Source organism: Bidens hawaiensis, unplaced genomic scaffold, assembly GCF_021521415.1.
Source record: "Bidens hawaiensis isolate Kalapana, Puna unplaced genomic scaffold, B.hawaiensis_p1.1 tig00078239_1, whole genome shotgun sequence".
NCBI classification, from domain to species: Eukaryota; Viridiplantae; Streptophyta; class Magnoliopsida; order Asterales; family Asteraceae; genus Bidens; species Bidens hawaiensis.
This window is the reverse complement of record NW_027503414.1, coordinates 1-5,667: the sequence shown is the minus strand read 5'-3', so window position 1 is coordinate 5,667 and position 5,667 is coordinate 1. Positions and strand designations below refer to the sequence as shown.

Genomic DNA, 5,667 nt, shown 5'->3' with positions numbered 1-5,667 from the left:
CTGGATCATGAGTAGACATGTTTTGGAGGTAAAGAACGATTTCAGGAGAATGCTCGACAGAAAGTTAGAGTATTCGCCGGAAATCGCTTAGAAGAAGAAGAAAGAAGTGAAAGTGTGGATTACCGTGAACCCTCTCCCCCTTTATATACTCATCGCAACGAATGCGATGAATTTAATGCGGAGGAGAGAGAAAAGAGCTGGTGCAATGAAACTATGACACGTGGAAAAAGCAAGCTGGCAACAGCTGTTGACGGGACGCGCGCCGTAAAATCCGCACCCACGCGCCCGAAAAATCGCGCCCACGCGCCTGAAAAAGCGTCTGGAATGACCATATACTGTCACGTCGCCATAACTTCCTGCACGTCCTGACACGGTCAGAAGAAACCTACTATATTTCTTCACACGAGTTACTAAAAGTTCAATTCGAGACTATTTGGAGGCTTTGGCTTCGGTACTCATTGGAATTGTTGTGACGGTGCTCATTGCAAATCCATTCGCAACGAATGTAGCAAATCTTGCTACGGATGCAAACATCCCTTCCTTCCTCATCCCATACTTTGTAATACCTTCTGCTATAGGCATACCACGTCTTTTATCAACAATTACCGTAGCAAGACAAAAGACTCAACGAGCCGTGTCTTTAAGTCTTTCTCAGGTATTATTTCACTATTATGGTGTTGTTTGTTAATGTCCGACAACCTACTATATTTGTTTAAACACAAAATTAATTAATAATTAATTAATAGACTAACAAATGTAAATGGTTAATGTTAAAAACAGATTTGGCCTAACTAAATGTGTTTTGTAGATATATTCGGGAATGTTTTCGAGCAACATGAGTAACTTGTCGACGTTTCTATTAACGGTATATATAAAGGACATTTCATGGGATGTATCCGCAGAAATTCGGGTTGTGTTGATAATATGTGTAGTAGTGGGAACTTTCACAAGCACGAGGACAGTTTTCCCACTTTGGACCGCTTTTGTGGGATATTTGTTTTACCCTATCTCGATACTCATGTTGTATCTTCTTACCGTTGTTTGGGGTTGGTCATAAGCTCGATCAATTATATATCTTTGGTTCAACTTAATTATGATTCAATCTCACTGTACTTAATATACTTCCTCGCATTTACAAATCAAGTTGCGGGTTTCTCTTTATTTATCGATCAAATGGTATGTGCGTAAAGTGTATGCCGATGGAATTGACAAATCGATCAATGTTGGAATTTACTAGAAATTCACATGTCAATATTATCGGTGGACGATTCACCAAGAGATCCCTGACTGCGTCTTACAAACATATCGCCAACGGATTGTTAGGTAGTTCACATGTCAATATCAACGATTGATTTTTCACTTTGGGACCACCAATCTCGGTTTTTTTAACAACAATTGTTAAATTCTTTAACTTCTAGGTCCCAAAGCTTCGTTTTTAGCAGGATTGGCTTTGCTGTTCAAAAGGGGGTTGCGGCGCAGCTTGTTGCCCGTTTGCCTGCCACTTTATTGTAATCGTTTTATAGTAAATTATATAAAACTTCGATTGTGATGGATTTAGTATTATACACAGTCTTTTTTGATGGCGATGCCTTTTCTGTTATGTCAATAACATATTAATTAAAGATAATAAAAGTGATAGAATTCCATGTGTGTGTGTACCTTACAAACTTGTGACATATACCAACCATAACTTAAAATATTATACATGTCCTTCTTCGCGAATTCTTAGTCTATTACCATCTTACACTCTTACCCCTATCAAATATATAACTATTTAACCTATTTGATTTCTTATCAAGATACTTAAAACTTTTGAGTTTTTGGTTTTTCGTGTTCTTTAGAACTTTTGTGATTCAATCGTGTTTCTTAAAATTCCCCTTGCTTCAATCACGGATTTTGGTACATAACCGACCATTATGAGTCTTTTAGTAAATGGTTTGTCCATGACTTGTTAAGTCTGATTTGAATTTTTGTCTACAGGTGTTCACTGTTCTCTTCATCGACTTTCTCTAAATATTGGAGAATATTAAACTTTCATTTGATATTTCCTAAACCTGTGTTTATCTTTATAAATATCATTACGATGTCACGGTTACTAAGGTATAAATCAATGATAAGATGAGACGTAAAAACTACAAGTGGATTAAAATTTATAATTTCTTGAGAAAGTGTTATAATTGTATGTTACGAGCTAAGTAATTCGTACACATTTGTTAGTTACCAGAAAATATCGAAGATGACTAAAACTTCCAATTTGGTTTATTCACCTTTAATCAAACATGTATTTCATTCCCAACTAAAAGCTATCTATTTGACATATATATAATCTTCTATGTAAAGATATCAACATATGGTCCCGTAGCTCAGTTGGTTAGAGTGTTGGTCTTATGAGCCCAAGGTCGCGGGTTTGAGCCTCGCCGGGACCACGTTTGAAACTCTAATGATTTTATACATTTTACCCCTTTTCAGCGTATTTTTCCCTCTATGTTGTTAAGGCTCCTCCTGTTTTCTATGAAAATCAAAACTAACAATAATGGAAATTTGCATGGAAATTGTTCATCAATTATAGTTGATTCTCATTGGCAATTATCAGGCATAAAACTATATATTGATCAGCAGAAGGTAAGTCCATTGGTGGCAAATAGTTAGTAATGAAAACTACGGATCGCCGACAAAACTTGTGTTTGTGGAACATATTCGATCAAGTGAATCAATAAAATAAACACTATTGCATAAACCTTATGAAAATATTTTTTATTAATAATAAACGAGAACATAATACAAATTAAATGAAAACTATTGATTGGTATATATAACACTCAAATCTTACTTTTACTCAAAAATTAATTAAAATAATATACAAACTTTATCTTTAACATTAAGATAAATATAAAATAAACTTAGACTTCAAGAAACTCGCCCTTGAGATCTTACGTACTACTCTTATACTTTTCACGCTAACCATTCGGGTTCTTCAATTTGACATGCCAAGAGGAGGGCGACAGACCCAGGCCCACAATTGTTAAAAAAATAAATTTTATATTTTAAATATAATTTCGTTCTAACACAAAAGCCTACAAAATGACTATTTGGTTTAATGGAAAATGTTATAGACTATGGAAACAAAGGTCATTGGTTTAGTTTCCACAATTAGTGTTCTCTTTTTTTTATATAGAAAAGAACTTTCATTTGTGTTTTATATGAGTAATTTAAGTAACATGCTATTATTTTTGTTGTTTTGGACTTTTGAAAGGCAACCTTATTGGTAAAATTGTTAAATTATCTATTATATGATTGAGAACACGGTTTAAGGGGCCTGTTTTTTTATTCGTCACATGCCCCAAAATTTTAAAGGAATCTCGGAGACGGCTCTGCAACTTGGTATTGCACCAAATTTTACGGTCCTCAACAGCAACTTGGACATTCATGAAAAGGTTGGAGATCAGCAGTAGCTAAGTTATTGTTGCTATTTCAATAATGGATTCAGTTTAGCCATTGTTAATTCTGTTATAAGGTATGGTCAAGTCTAGAACAGAAAAAAAACTCTTATCGGCAATACTTTACTCATTTTTGTGGTTCTTGTGAAAAGCGTATATGGAGTCGACGAGTCATGTATGATAGGAAGAAATATCCTATTTCGAAAATCCTTGAGGATATCAAATCTAATATATTTATGTGGACCAAGCGTAGATCAAAGTGGTCATTGATCAACTCGGAGATCTGGTTTAAGTCATCAAGAGCTTACTTTTTATAGTTAGAGTCTTCGGCTTGTATTGGGATTCTGTATTGATTTTCTGCTAAGTTTTTTGATTGTATCGTGTATATCCTTTTTCTTTGCATCCTCGTTTGTCCAGCTCCCTGCGGTGCATTTAGCTCGCTTATAATGTAATGGGCGCAGGGTCGGCCCATAGGGGTGGCAGGGTAGTCGACGGCCACAAGCCGACACCTCGCTAGGCCCGAAATTTTTAACAAAAATTAATATATGCATTTTTATTAAATACAATATGTATATTTAATGTTAAACATAATTACATAACTACTAGCTTGGTCTAGTGGCAAATGATTACTCTCAACCAAAAAGTTATTAGTTCTAGTCTTATTTGAGACATGTTTAGTCCTATTTTTATAAAAAAAAAATTACACAACCCATATTATAACTAATTAAACCCATATAAAAATTAAATTGCTTAAACCCAACAAAATATTCTTTTTACTTAAAGCCCAAAAAAATTTTCGCCTTCGGCCCAAAACATTTTTTGCTTTCTCGGAGCCGGCCCTGAATGGGCGTCAAAAATATATAATTACTTATAGAAAATAATTAGGAAAAAGAGTGAAATTATGTAGGTGGCACTGTAGGGATGACAACGAGCCGGGTATTGGTAATCCCATGCCCATACCCGTTTGTAAACTCGTGTCCCATACCCCGACCCATTACCCGTCGAGTATTTGTCAGGTAATTACCCGTCGGGTATCGGGCATACCCGCGGGTATCGGGTATACCCGTTGGGACCTTTAAGTACAATTTTTAATAATTATAATTATTTTATATATTTTATTCATACAACAATTATTACAAATTTAAATATAATGCACCATAAATATGGAAACATGACAGTAAATAAATAATATCACTATAATTTTTTATATATATGCTTCACAATCTATAAAATACAAAGAATTTTTCGGGTATATGATTCAGGTAAACGGGTATGTGTTTTCGGGTAATCGGGTCGGGCATTATCTAATCCCATACCCGGCCCGTACCCGTGAAAATATTTAAATCCTGATCTCATACCCGGCCCATACACATCGGGTTTCGGGTATACCCGTCCCGTTTATTTTGGATTTCGAGTATACTCGTCGGGCTCGGGCCTTATTGCCATCCCTAGGTGGCAGGATCTTTACAATCACCTAACCCGATCTAGTCGGACCACTTTTGTCTAAAGAAAGTATTCATCATCATTTCGAAGACTGATATATGCACTACCGTTACCAATAACCTTTTATTTTTTACTTTATAAATAAAGGCCTCAAGGTACCATGAAACACTTTTTGATTCTGACCTTTTAACTCGGACAAGATCAAATCCGGACCTCACTAACCGACAATTTAAACTTGAGCGGACTGGATTGGACCGGACCGGACCGGACCTCCCGTGCTATATTTTGAACATTTTTTTGTCCAGACCGCTCAAGTTTAAACTGCTCGCTTACCCATTATCCAGATGTAGTTCGGTTTGTGTTATATATAAATTAAGCATATTATATTTAAAAAAAATAAAAATTAGTGAGTTAGATTTGAGGTTTTCTGATATGGTTCATATTAAGTAGTATTTGATAAAGCTAAGATCTAGAACTGAAAGTACAGGAAAGATATATCATTGTACATTTGTACTACCAGTAGATCCACAATAGATTGTTTAATAAAAAGTTGCATCGTGATTTAGAGCATAAAGCACACTCTAACTTTAGGTCGTTTACATTTTGGTGTTTTTTTTTGTTTTTTTTTTTTGAACTAAATCATGATTCACGTAGATTTTTTAAAAATAAAGACACAAACACTATGACATATACTGTTACAAACCATTTGGTTTATGGATATTAGTTATTAAATATGATTTAACCTCATCAAATGCGCCTGGGCAAAAGCAAATCCTAATATCGTTGA

The 5,667-nt window shown here is 35.0% G+C and overlaps 1 non-coding gene across 1 annotated transcript; it reads left to right on the top strand.

The window, feature by feature from the left end:
* Positions 1-2,352: 2,352 nt before the first annotated feature.
* On the top strand, positions 2,353-2,426 carry TRNAI-UAU (transfer RNA isoleucine (anticodon UAU)). Its single transcript has one exon. It is a non-coding gene; the product is annotated as a tRNA-Ile (tRNA).
* Positions 2,427-5,667: the final 3,241 nt, after the last annotated feature.